Genomic DNA, 14,957 nt, shown 5'->3' on the forward strand with positions numbered 1-14,957 from the left:
GACCCTCCTACCACTGATTTTGAGAGGCCTCAGAGTTTAACTGGCACCATTTTAGAATCAGCCACTACCAGTCATGCCTATTTTGTCGCTAACAGAAGATACTTCCTTGATGTTTTCATCCCATTTTTTGTCCCTGCTCTGGCCCATCAGTTATACCCTCAAATCCTTTCCCTAGCTTCCCATGAATTTGCTCAACAAAGGCTAGAGTTATACTTATGATGGGTGCTCAGAACAAGAAACGACAGACATTATACTCAAAAGCAGTCAAAGGCATTTCTTTGGTGAATAAAGAAAGAATGTTTTCCAACCCCCAATCTTTTTTATGCTGAGTGTGTGAGAAAAATTCATTTCTTCACTTTTGTGGCTATTTCTCCAAATATCTCAAGATTTTCCCTATCCTTTCTCTTACTGCCAAAAGAAAAGAAAATCATCCCTCCACACTTTACTTTCTTTTTTCATTTTATTTTATATGCTGATGGGGGTTTATTTGCTTCAAAACTTTCCAAAAGACATCTGTTAAAATGTTGTGGGTATTCCAGCAGGAAATGTTTTGAAAAATTGGCTTTCGTTTGTGATCTAACCGATACCACATGGCATTTATAGGAGTCGACTTTCAGAGCTTGTTTATTACTATCATGCTGTCTTAAACATGAGAAATAGTTAATGGCGAATGGACGTTATGGTACATTTGAATACAGGAATAAAACCTTAGTTTGAAGATGGCTATTGCAAGGCACACTGGGTTCTTAGTGAGGTGATCTGGGATATTATTCTCATTCTACTTTGAGGCTTGTTTGTCCTTAGACAGAGTCCCCACATTTCTGCACAGCTTATGGCCTGTCTACAAAATGGAGGGGAACTTGTTTGCCTCGTATTTTTCTTCACTGGAGTGTTTATATGAGTTGTACACAAATATGAAGTACTTTGATCCTTCTGAAGTCTTAAAGGAGTCCGGCCATACCATCTTCACTTATCACTTTGTGGCTGCAATTACATAGCACTTTTATTCCCTTGAGATTTTCCCAACGTTTCCTACTAACTGGCACTGTACTCTTATCTTCCAAATATGCTTTATAACATTATTTTAAACTCATACTGTGCTTCTCCCTTTCCTCAGCTCCAATATTAACAAAGTGATCAACCGTGGGGGGAAATAATGAGGTAAATAAAAGTATAGGGGACATCTTATGCTTTCTATGTCCCAAGTCTTTCTTCCCTTTCCTGGTTTATCCGTTCACAGCCCAGGCCTTCATGCTCCCCCAAAGGGCTTGAATGCAGTAACTCCCAAGTGCCCAAACCCTTCACAGTGTACTCCCAGCCAGCTATGAGGCTAGAAGGAAGCCCACAGATGCACTCACATTAACATGCTGAGAACTCCTAGTGGTAAACCCAAAGGAATAAATCTCTGAAGCACAATTCTGGACAGTGGTTATAGGCTAGGACAGAGCTACTTGAGAACAGGTGCCTACTGTGTTCTTCTTTTAACCATGTTATATATTAATATCTATTTAAAACAGTAAAATGCATAAGTATTCAGGGCTGGATGAAATGACCTTATTATCATTGATAAGTTTGCTTTTCCAAATCATACCTTTAATTTTCTTCCCTACCAGATATTGCCACCAAAATATCCTCAATTCTCTGGACAAGTACTTTGCAAAAGAAAATATACAAAATACAGCCATAGTAGGGAATTTTAACACCCCATTGACCTTAATGGATAGATTTGCCAGATAGAAAATCAACAAGGGAAGAGTGGCCTTAAATGACACACTAGATCAAATGGATTTTATTAATGTCTTCAGAGCATTACACCCCAAAACAGCAGAATATATATTTTTTTCAAGTGCATATGGAACATTTTCTAGTATAGATCACATGTTAGGGCACAAAACTAGTCTTAGAAAATTTAAGAAGACAGATATCATATCAAACATCTCCTCTGACCATAATGGTATGAAACAAGAAATTAATCACAAGAAAAAAAATGAAAAACACTCAAAGGCATGGAGGCTAAATAACATGTTAATTAAACAATGAATGGGTTAACAATGAGATTAAGGAAGAAATCAAAATGTACCTTGAAACAAATTAAAATGAGAATACAACTCAAATATCCACGGGACACAGCAAAAGCAGCCCTAAGAGAGAAATTCATAGCATTACAGGCCTACCTCAAGAAATAAGAAAACTCTCAAATAAACAATCTAACATTACACTTAAAGGATCTAGAAAAAGAACAACAAGCAAAGCCCAAAGTGAGTAGAAGAAAGGAAATAATAAAGATCAGAGCAGAAATAAAAAAAAAAATAGAGTCTAAAAACAATGCAAAAGATCAATGGAACTAAGAGCTGGTTCTTTGAAAAGATAAATCGAATTGATAAACCTTTAACTAGAATCATCCAGAAAAAAAGGCTCCAGATAAATAAAATCAGAAATGAAAGAGGAGAAGGAACAACTGACACCATAGATATATAAAGGATTATAAGGCAATATTATGAACAAATATATGCCAACAAACTGGACAATCTGGAACAAATGAATAAGTCCTAGAAACATACAATCTCCCGAAATTGAATCAAGAACAGACCAATTAAAACTAATGAAATTGAAGCAGTAATAAAAAAATTTCCAACAAACAAAAGTCCTAGAATAGATGGCTTCGGAGGTGAATTTTACCAAATATTCAAAGAAGTAACATCTATCTTTCTCAAACTATTCCAAAAAATTTTAAGAGAAAGAAAAAAACCCCAAGCTCATTTTATGAGACCAGCATTATCATAATTCCAAAACCATTCAAAGACAGTACAAAGAAAGAAAACCATAGGTTAATATCCCTGATGAACATAAAATATTATGTTAAAATATTCTCAACAAAATATTAGCAAGCCAAATCCAGCAATACATTATAAGATCATAAACCATGATTAAGTGGGATTTATTCCAGGGATGCAAGGTTCATACAATATCTACAAATCAGTTGACATGACATATCACATAAACAAAATGAAGAATAAAAATCTTATGATCTAATCAATATAAGCAGAAAAACCTTTTGGCAAAAATCCAACACCCACTTATGGTAAAAACTCTCAGCAAAATGGGAATAGAGTGAACATATCTCAATATAATAGAGGCCATATATGATAAACTCACCGTTAACATCATACGCAATGAGGAAAAACTAAAATCATTTCCTTTAAGATAAGGAACAAAACAGGATGTCGACTTTCACTACTCTTATTCAACATAGTAGTGGAAGTCGTAGCCACAGCAATCAGACGAGAAGAAGAAATAGAAAACATTCAAATTGGAAAGGAAAATGTAAAACTATCATTATTAATGGATGACATAATACTGCATATAGAGAACCCTAAGGATTCCATTAAAAAAACTACTAGAACTGATAAATAAATTCAGTAAAGTACTAGGATACAACATAAATCTCCAGAAATCAGTTGCATTTTTTAATTGTTTTAATCTTTTCCACATTTTTTAATTGTTGTTCAAGTACACTTGTCTCCATTTCTCCCCCCAAACCACCACCCCAACCCTGGCCATCCCCACTTCCCACCCTTGATCCTACCCTTCTTTGGTTTTGTCCATGTGTCCTTTATACCTGTTCCTGAAAACCTTTCCCCTTTTACCCCAATTATCCCCTCCCACCTCCCCTCTGGTTACTGTCAGTTTGTTCTTAATTTCACTATCTCTGCTTATACTTTGCTTACTTGTTTGTTTTGTTGATTAGGTTCCACTTATAAGTGAGATGATATGGTATTTGTCTTTCATGGCCTGGTTTGTACACCAATAATCAACAGAAAGGGAAACTAAGAAAACAATCACATTTGCAATTGCATCAAAAGAATAAAATAAAATACCTAGTAATAAATAAAAGAGGTAACAAACCTGTACTTGGATAATTATAAGACACTGAAGAAAAACTTGAAAGAGATACAAATAAATGAAAGCATATACCATGCTCATGGATAGAAAGAATTAACATTGTTAAAATGTCCATACTACCCAAAGAATCTATAGAGTCAACACAATTCCTATCAAAATACCAATAATGTATCTCACAGAACTAGAACAAATAATCCAAAAATGTGCATGGAGCCACAAAAGATACTGAATAGCCACAACAATCTTGAGAAAGAAGAACCAAGTTGGAGTTATCATGCTACCTGATATCAAATTATACTACAGGGTGATAGTAAAAGTGGGAGGTGGGGATGGCTTGGGTGGGGAGGAGTGGTGGAGGGAAAATGGAGACAACTGTACTTGAACAACAATAAAAAAAAGTAAAAAAAAAATGCTACAGGACATACCCTTGTAGTTGATAGATGGGAATGCTGCCCAATGCATTAACTGCTTAAATAAAGTCAGTTAGATCTTCAAATATTTTTTAAAAGATGACAGTAAGCAAAACAACATGGTACTGGCATAAAAACAGACACAGAGAACAATGGAACAGAATAGATAGCCCAGAAATAAACCCATGCCTATGTGATCAATTAGTATTTGACAAAGGAAGCAAGAATATACAATGGGGTAAAGACAGTCTATTCAATAAACAGTATTTGGAAAATTGGACAGATAATTTGCAAAAAAAAGATACAAGGTCATCTTCTTGCACCATGCACAAGAATAAACTAAAAAATGGATTAAAGACTTAAATGTAAGATTCAATACCATAAAATTTCTAAAAAAAACATAGGCAGTAAAATCTTGGATATTTCTCTTAGCAATATTTTTTCTCAGGCAAGGGAAACAAAAAAATTAAACAAGTGGGACTACATCAAACTAAAAAACTTTTTGCACAGCAAAGGAAACCATCAACAAAATAAAAAGACAACCCACTAAATGGGGGAACATATTTGCCTATGATACATCTGATAAGGGGTTAATATCTAAAATTTATGAAGAATTCATACAACTCAAGACCAAAAATCCAAAGAATCCAATTAAAAAATGAGCAAAGGACCTATATAGACACTTATCCAAAGAGGACATACAGATGGCCAATAAACATATGAAAATATGCTCAACATCACTAATCATCATAGAAATGCAAATTAAAACTACAGTGAAATACCACCCCATACCTATCAGAAATGGCTATCATCAACAGATCAATGAACAGTAAATGTTGGAAAGGATGTGGAGAAAAGGGAGTCCTGATGCACTGTTGGTGGGAAAGCAGACTAGTATAACTACTGTGGAAAACAGTATGAAGGTTCCTCAAAAAATTAAAAATAGAACTGCTTTATGACCCAGAAATCCTACCTCTGGGTATATATCTGAAGAAACCCAAAACACTAATTTGAAAGAATATATGCACCACTATGTTCACTGCAGCATTACTTATAATAGCCAAAATATAGAATCAACCCAAGTGCCCATCAATAGATGAGTGGATAAAGAAAGCTGCGATACATATATACAATGGAATATTATTTGGCCATAAAGAAGAATGAAATCTTACCATTTGTGACAACATGGATGGACCTGGAGGGTAGTATGGTAAGTGAAATGAGTCAGTCAGAGAGAGACAGATACCATATGATTTCACTTAATGTAGAATGTAAGGAACAAAATAAATGGACAAACAAAACAGAAACAGACTCATAGATACAGAGAACAGACTGTTACCAGATGGCTGAGTTGGGGAGCTGGATGAAAAAGGTGAAGGGATTGAGAATTACAGATTGGTAGTTACAAAATAATCATGTTAATGTGGACTGAAGCTTGGGAAATGTGGTTGATAGTGTCGTCACTATGTGTGGTGCCAGTTGAGTGCAAGAGGTATCAGGGGAGCACTTTGTGGGGTGTATACTTGTGTGGCCAATATGCTGTACACCTGAAACTAATACAAAATAATGTTGAATATAGTCTGTAATTCAAAAAATTTAAAAGTTAAAAGAAGAAAATATACAAAAGGCCAATAAGCATGTGTGAAGGGACTCAACATTATTCCTTAATAGGGAAAATTCAAATTAAAACCACAATGATACACTACTATATACTAAGGGGCCAAAATTAGAATAGATGAATCATACCAAGTATTGGCAAAGATGCAGAGCTCAAATTCTCATAGATTTCTCAGGGAAGTATAAAATCGTGTAGTCATTTCAGAAACTGGCAGTAGCTAATAACCTTAAACATATGTCTACCCTTTAATTCCCTTTTAGGTATATAGAGGTTTAAAAATGAGTATATCTACCAAAAGTCTTACAAAAAATATTTATAGCAGGTTTATCCATAAAATCCCCCACAAAAAAAACCCAAAAACCCCAAAAGCCTCACACCTAGAAACAACTTGAATACTTACAAACAGCAGAATGGGTAAACAAACTGTGAAGTACTGTATTCATACAATGGAATACTACACAGTAATTAAAAAAAACACAACTGATACATGCAACATCCACCTGAAAAAAGTATGTGGAGCTGAAGAAGCCAGACACAAAAGAGTACATGCTCCTTCACTCTAATCCCATCCTATAACAGGCTGATAGATGTTCTGGGTATAAGATTGCTAGTGAACAGAGCTTGAATGGCAATGGTGCAGTTTTCATCCAAAGAGGCTTTCTGAAAGATAGTGTGTAACTGCAAAGAATATTTCTCTCCTTTTGATCTCAGCTGGAACTGAACAAAAATTCTTAGGATGATGGAATGTAAAATGATTTTATGTATTTTAAAGTTGAAGAACATTTTGTTTAATGGAGTTCTATTAATGAAGCCATTTACTTATTTATTTTAAAGATTTTATTTATTTATTTTTAGACAGAGGAGAAGGGAGAAAGGGAGGGAGAGAGACAGCAATGTGTGCTTGCCTCTCATACGCCCCCCACTGGGGATCTGGCCCGCAACCCAGGCATGTGCCCTGACTGGGAATGGAACCGGTGACCCCTTGGTTCACAGGCCAGCACTCAGTCCAGTGAGCCACACCGGCCAGGGCTAATGAAACAATTTAAATGTGCAGAGCATAACGAAATTGTATTTTGAGTCATGCAGTCCTTGGATGAATGGGAAAGAGGGCTCTAGGGACACTGGGAGAATGCTTCCTGTGCCACTCAGTTGTTTATTCACAGGAATTGCTCTGGACTGTCAAGAAAAACACAACACAAGGTCCAATGGACTATCATCACTGTGATGTTGATGCCAGTGAGTAGCTTATTCATCCTCTGTAGGCAGCTTTGCCAGTTAGTGGGATCACTGCCAAGGGCCACTCAGTTTCAATCCTCAAAGGCTGCTGGTACCAAATAAAAGCCATGAGTGGGGAAAAGGCAGGCCAGGCTTTGAAGCACAGGGAGGGGGAAAAGGAGACTTTGAACTGCTGCAAACAGCACAAATACACTCACCCGAATCACAGGAGCTGGCAGCACAAGTGCCAGAAGAGCCCAGAGATTCAGGGAGACTTCTTCCCTCACCCTCTGTGCTTTGCCCTCAGCTGGGGGCTCCAAGGATGTGTGCAAACTGAAGACATGTTGCACATTTCGTCTCACTCCAAGTGACACTTTTCCCTCAAAAGTCAGGCCAGATGTGGCAAAAGCTCAGTAGGGTCATACTTGACCTTACCACAGCAATTAAACAAAAAAGATAAAACCTCACACACAAGCCATACACATTCCATTTTTTCCCCCCGTTTTCTTTTTTCCTTTTCCCCTGTTTTCTTTTTTCCTTTTTCTAATTGACACTTTTTGAGTACAGCTCTGTAAATGTTATCACATAGGCTCACATTACCCTACCACGGTCAGGATTCAAAACATTGATTGCCATTATGCCCCAAAAAGGGCCTCACACTATCCCTTTATAGTCAAAGTCTCCTCTCACCCATAGACCCTGGCACCCACTAATCTGTTCTGCATCACTATGGTTTTTTTCTTTTTGAAAGTGTCATATAAATGGAATCATACCTTTTGAGACTGGCTTCTTTCATTCAGCATAATGCCTTTGAGATCCATCCAAGCTGTTGTGTGTATCAGTAATTTGTTCCTTTTTATTGTGAGTAGTATTCCATTATCTGCTTATACTTGAACAATGGATTAAATGTCTCAGGCATGCAAGAGAATGTCAATCTGAGAATATTCTGTAATGATGTGTGCAGAGAAGTAATTTTATTGGCTGTTCCACAGCCAGACTGATATTTTTAAAAGGAAGAATTCTAATACTAAAATCTGCAACAAGGAATTTTCTTTATTTCTCAGAATATTTAATATAAACCAGACTCATTAGCTAATGCTTCCATTAGCTATTGTGCTGGCTATTAAGTTGTCTGTCAGCTCTGAATCTGTTCTGCCATATTCTGCTTTTTTATGCAGGGACTCTGCAAACAACATTTCTTCCTTGCCAGCTGCTTTCTATTAGGTTCTTCCCTAGGAGTGCCAGCTGCTTTCTATAGTTACTATCTCTGAGTCACATTAGTTTCCCATTTGCCATGTCAATCTTATAATACCTCCCCTATATTGCATTATTTCTTTTACAATAACTGGTGTGGTTTCTATTTTCCTGATTGGACCCTGACTGACAAAATACGTGATACAGGCTTTCACCCTTGGTTTGCTGTGTCTGAGGTATCTCAAGTACTTGTTACTTCCAGTTTCTCAGTCTAGTGAGGAAAATATGAAGCAGTGTGATGTTCTGTGGGTGTCAAGATGATAATGATCTCTGCAGCTTATGACAGAGGGCAGTAGAGCTGACACAGTCTCAAAAGCAAGTTGCTTCTGGTGACCCTTGAAAATGGGTATAGTGGGAAAAAGTATTTGCTGTGGTCATTGCACATGCTAGGTGCTGTGTTGATTTACTCCAAATAAAATACCATATGGAAACAGGAGCTATGATGAAAGTCACAAGCTATTTACAGCCAGTATCCAAGATCCATCTACCTTCTGCAAAGACCAGACAGGTGAGTTAAATGGAGAGTGTGATAGACATCACCATTCCTGCAATCATATATTTAGAAACTAATGTCCGGCCCTTCTCTCCCTACTACACCAAAAAAAAAGCCTCTAGAAATTGAGGAAATTAATCCTATACACACATGGTCTAGTGTACTCAGTAAAGCACCGCTCTTTCTGACCATGTTACTTCCAAGCTCAAAACCCTTCAATAATTTCCTATGCCTATGGAAAAAAAATCAAACTTTTTAGTCTGACATTCAAGATCCTTCAAGATTTGGTCTATTGGAGCATTGCAGAGAAAAAAGGCATCTGAATTCATGTATACACACTCCACTTTCTGTTGTCTCTGTGTCCTTGCTTTTATGGTTTCCTCAGCATTTAATCTTTTCCCTCCCAGCATTCACATTAAAAATCTACCCCATCCTTCAAGCCCTTCTCAAACGCTACCTTTGCCATGAAGTTTAATCCTAACATCTGACACCATTCTAACACCACATACCAGTTAGGCATTAACACCTTGTATTCAATACCACATAATTTCCTTGAATGGCAGAGATTATGTCTCACTCATTTTTGTATCCCTTTAATACTTATTAATAGCAGGTATCCAGTTAATTTTTTTCAAAATGAAAAAATAAGTAAGAGGCCACAATGAGAGAGAGGGCATTCCAAGTGGATATATTGTTTTGAGAGTGCAGGATATTTTCTAGATAAGCACATGTAATTTGGTTTGGCTGAGGTCTAAAGTCTGTACAAACAATATGTGGGAAATCCATCTGGAAAGGTAAATTAGGATCAGATTATACAGAGGCTAGATAGTAGGACTAAGGATTTGAACTTATTTCTTTAGGCAGAATGAAGCAATTGAAGGCTTAGGGTTAGATAATTTATATGTCAAAGGTTCTCATACCAAGGTTAATTATTCTTAATTGGTTTAAAGGAGCAAACTAGGTGAGACAAAGAGAATCACCTAAGGTTAAGCAAGAGAGATGGGATGGACACAACCATTTTGAGATAGGTCATAAATCAACAGAATACTTCTAAAAGAGCTTGCAACACCATAAATATAGCTTATAAAAGCAAAACAAGACCCATCTAGGGCACTGTGATATGTGTAATTCTTTTACAGTAAAGTCTTAGTCAGTGCTTCTTAGCCCCAGCTCTTATAAACCAATAGAATGTCAAAAATCTCTAATGTGGACCCAAGGAAAAAGCAGAGGGGAGGATCTGGGGAGAGAGATTGAGGCAGTGAGAAGGTCTTTATCCCAGGATAGGTCAAACGGTATTGAACTACCCCTTCTGCCAGTTCTTGTCTTTAATCCTCTTTCCTGGTTCATAAGTCCATTCTCACTCTTCTGATTCTTCTGTAAGCTAGTTTAGTTTTTCTAAGAAGCTACTTTCTCATAAAACCAATTTTTCTTCTTCATATAAAATGGAAGAATAAACATGGTCATTGTTTATAGCTCTGGAATGCGACCTAGGAGGTCTGGGTCCTAGTTTGAATGATTTCCTCCATTTACTTCCCAATAAGGCTGTAGAATGCCCCTTGGTCCTACAAATGCACCTCTTTGATAAAAAGAAAAGTATGATTTGACAGACTTTTATTTTAAAATTTTTCAATATTATAGTGTGATTAGTTAGAAAACCACTATCAGGATATGACATGAAAAGAAATCCCTGATATTCTTTCCTAGCTAGTTTTATCAAGTCAGACAAGGAATGTAATTGTGAACACAATACATTGCATACTGTCAATCCTGATGATAAGGATTTAGGCCTGAGTGTTCCTCTAGAACCTGATCAACTGTTGCTATAGGGCTCCATCTCATGTCATCTTCCTCCAACACTACAGATACCATTAGACATTCTACCCCTCCATCTCCATCACCTATGAGGTGTGGAGAGGAACACTTGGTAAGAATGCTGGAATCACCACATATGAGGAAAGATGTCATCCATGCCTATACATCTAGATATCAAACTAAGCAGAGACTTAGACTTTGAGGGTCCCCATGAATGTGACTACAGGCTGAGTGCACCAATAGATGTTTCAGCTCAAGTGCCAACTCTGATCCAACTGGAAAGAATGCTGTAATCTATTGGTAATGCTTGCCTTAGGCTTGCACAGGGGAACAGCAGGTGAATGTCCCAAGTATTTGCATATCTGGGCCTGTACCAAGGGACTTGACTGATGAGAACAGATAACCCAAACATTCCATTCAGGAGGGTATGAAGATGAACTGCTATGATAAACTGACTCCATACTCTGAAATGAGAATCTAAGTCATGATGGTACACTGGAGACAAAGTGTCATATCATACTATGGCAACTTCTAATCATTTGAGATTCTGTGTGGTCTTCTAAATTTTGCTATTTAAAATAAAGAAGCTCTGAACTAAGCATTTCCTGATTGAACTTATCTTTTATTAAAGCCATATATTGTTCATAGGCATTATGGTATAAGTCCCAACCCAGGAACTGTGAAATATCCATGGTAAGTGTGTGTGTGTGTGTGTGTGTGTGTGTGTGTGTGTGTGTGTGAATTTAATTTCCTGTTTTGAAATAATGTTATACTTACAGAGGAGTTGTAAAAATAGTAGGGGAGTCCCCATATACTACTCTTTATCTAGCTTTTCCTAATATTAATATCTTACACAACCATAGTACATTTGTCAAAACCATGAAATGAACATTGATAAGTATTATTAACTAATCTATTAATTTTATTTGCATTTTCCAGTTTTCCCACTATTGTGCTTTTTCTACTCCTGGATCCAATTCAGGACCCCACATTGCATTTAATTGTCAAATCTCTTTCGTCTTCTTCAATTTGTGATTGTCCCTCAATCTTTGCCTATCCTGCCCTTGACACTTTTGAAAAGTACAGGCCAATTATTTTCTAGAATGTACCTCATTTGGGATTGTGTGATGTTTTCTTATGATCCAACAGAGGTTATACATTTTTGGCAAAAATCCTACAGAAGTATCATTTCAGTGCATCATATTAGGAGATGTGTGTGTGTATATATATATATATATATATATATATATATATATATGCCATATTACTGGTGATGTTAACTTTGATGGTGTCTGGTTTTTGCAGCTTCCAAGTTATTTTCTCTCTTGTGGGGAGAAACTTTGAGACTTATGCAAATATCCTGTTTTTTAACATAATTTCACTCAACTAATTTTAGCATCCATTGATAATTACTGCCTGCAAAAGTTGTTACTATCATATTTGGGTAATGGTGATTTTTAAAATTCCATCAATACTTCTACATTTATTAATTAGAATTCTTCTGTGAGAAAGATCTACTCCATCCCCATGCATTTATTTACTTATCTCAGTTTACTTAATGTTACTATAGACTCATGGATATTTATCTTATTCTCTGTGTTATAATGTATTACTATAATTATTTATTTCATTTCTCAAAGTGTCCCAGGTTTAGCCATTGGGATCTCCTTTATGTTGGCTCCTATGCCTTTGTGACATGCCCTCTATATATTTTCTCAGCACTTTTTTGATTTCTGGCATCTCAAGATAGTCTAGGATTATCTTATTTCCCTTTTTACCATATAAACAATTTGTCCGAGGAACCTGTTTTTTTTTTTTTATTAGAGAATGCTATTTAGAAACAAGATCTTGGCACTAGATGTTCTCAATGTTACCAGAGTGTCATTTCTTCTAAGGTTCTCTCAGATGAGAGCTAGGAAATATGTGTTTGCATACTCACACATATACGCATACACATATTTATTTTATGCCTAACCATCTGCACATACATGAGTATATGTATGTATGTGAATGTGTGAGAATATGTGTACAATTTTATATTGATCTATTTTTAAAAGATTTTATTTATTTATTTTAGAGAGGGGGAAGGGAAGGAGAGAGGAAGAGAAACATCAGTGTGTGGTTGCCTGTCATGCACCCCCAACTGGGGACCTGGCTTGCACCACAGGCACGTGACCTATACAGGGAATTGAACCAGTGACCCTTTGGTTCATAAGCTGGCACTCTATCCACTGAGCCACATCAGCCAGGACTATACTGCTATTTTAGATTCTAAGCTAACACCACAGGATTCATTCTAGATATCCCCCTTTCCTTATCTGTAATTCCTTTCTTCAACAGTGACAAACTGACCGTCATCTACAACATATTTATGTATTTACTGAATTCTAGCATACACATAAAGTAGTTTTAGAATTTCTAACTCACCCTCTTGTGAAGAACAAATTTACCAAGTGGAATACAATATTTGTGTACAATTCCTTTTGTCTTTAGCTTTACACTGTTGCTTCAGGTGCGGCTGCTCCGGGAGGAGCTCCCACTTGAAGATAGGTCTCAGGCCTCCATGCCACTGTGGAGGAAAGAACTCAAGGAGATCAAAAAGGACACTGGCTTTTCCCTAGAGTCACCCACTTCCACAGCTAGTTCAACAACCTGGTCAAAGGTGAGAATGGGACCCTCAGGTGGGAAGATTTCCAGCAGATTCCAAAATCTGTCAATCAACCCCCTGGGGGACCAGCTCATCAGTGCCTTCCTTCCAGAGGGAGAAGATAGATAAACTTCCACGGATTCATAAAAAATTTTAGCTCATTTCTAACCCATTGAAGATAGTGCAAAGAGCAAAGATAAGAATGGACCAGAACCACTCAACAGCCGAAGCAGCAAACTGTACTTTTCTTTTTGACTATATGATTTAGATAAAGAAGACAAGATCTCCTGTAATAAGCTGTTCCAGATGCTATGCATGATGGTTGGAGTGAATATCTCTGATGAGCAACTGAGCAGCATCACAGACAAGACCATCCAGGAGGCTGATTAGGATGGGGATGATGCCATATCTTTTGCATTTTGTTAAGATTTGGAGAGGGTGGTTGTAGAACAGAAAATGAGCATCTGATTTCTTGACTAAAAGCCTAAGACCAAACTGTTCCTGCTCTTTAGTATTTAAGAACTGGAACTTGAGAGTTTTCCTACCCAGCAGCCCCACTTTTACCCTATCATCTCCTTTCTCCCATGATACTGCTGCTGTTGCATGAGACTCCGATGTGTGCTATGTCAACACAAACCTGCCTTTGGTGTAAACAGAGCATTACAGGACAGCACACCCAGTCTTTTCTCTTCAGTATCCATTCACCAGTTCCCCATTTACAAAAATCTCCCCCAATCATACTGCTGAATGCCACATGTCCATCCTGTTTGAGAAAGTGACAGAGGGACTCATGTCAAGAACCAGCCAAGCAAGCTCTTTCACTGGATGTACACTGTAGCCATGCTGCCTTCCCTCCAGCTGCTCTTCTGCATGCTCCTTCAACTGTTCCCTTATGTCTTTTGCTTCCTGCTTCTCTGTCATCCAACCTACCAATCAGTGATCTTTTACTCTTCCTGTTTTTTAATTGTGCCTCAAAATGCCCTGCGTTCTACCAGCTACCTCAACCTATGCCTATTAAATATGTCTAACTTGAACACATAGTTCTGTAGTCTTGCAGTTTTTATTTACCTTCAATCATAAATGAGCCTCTGGGATGTTTTCTCCCCAGGAGCTTTTCAAGAACCAGCACTTCTCTCAGAAGAATTTGACCATGTCTTTTGTCTCCTGAAGTCAAAGGGCTGCTGCTAGATGGAGATGTTCTTGAAAGATGAGAGGTGTTGAGCCAAGTCTTCTATGTGGCTTGCCCAGGTCCCTTGACCTCTGGCCTTTGATTCTCCATATGTAGAGTACCTACCTATATGGCTACTCTTGTTATTGCAGCATTTGCTCTTCAGAAAATAGCTGTATGCCTGCAGGTTTGCTCAGCTTTGGGGCACTGTCACCAACAGAATGGTTGCTCAGACAATATCCTTAGGGACTGTCTCATGGATTTTTGAACAAAGAAGCTGGTCACCTTAAAAGCCTCCTATATTTCCACCTTCTGCAACATGTTTTATGCCTCAGTGTTGCATGCCCTTGGATATTTTTTACTTCACATACCCAAATAGAAAGATTAGCATTATGGATGTGCCTAACTTACCTTGTCCAAGAGATTTAAAGGTTGCC

General features: G+C 37.4%; 1 protein-coding gene and 1 pseudogene across 2 annotated transcripts in view; one reads left to right on the forward strand and one right to left on the reverse strand.

Moving 5' to 3' along the window:
* Positions 1 to 14,957, reverse strand: part of NHS (NHS actin remodeling regulator) — a 350,827-nt gene that overhangs the window by 21,875 nt on the left and 313,995 nt on the right. The gene's annotated exons all lie outside the window — the stretch shown is intronic.
* On the forward strand, positions 8,840 to 13,832 carry LOC123829887 (annotated as a pseudogene).

Source organism: Phyllostomus hastatus, unplaced genomic scaffold, assembly GCF_019186645.2.
Source record: "Phyllostomus hastatus isolate PE091 unplaced genomic scaffold, TTU_PhHast_1.1 phas_scaffold_12, whole genome shotgun sequence".
Classification (NCBI taxonomy): domain Eukaryota; kingdom Metazoa; phylum Chordata; class Mammalia; order Chiroptera; family Phyllostomidae; genus Phyllostomus; species Phyllostomus hastatus.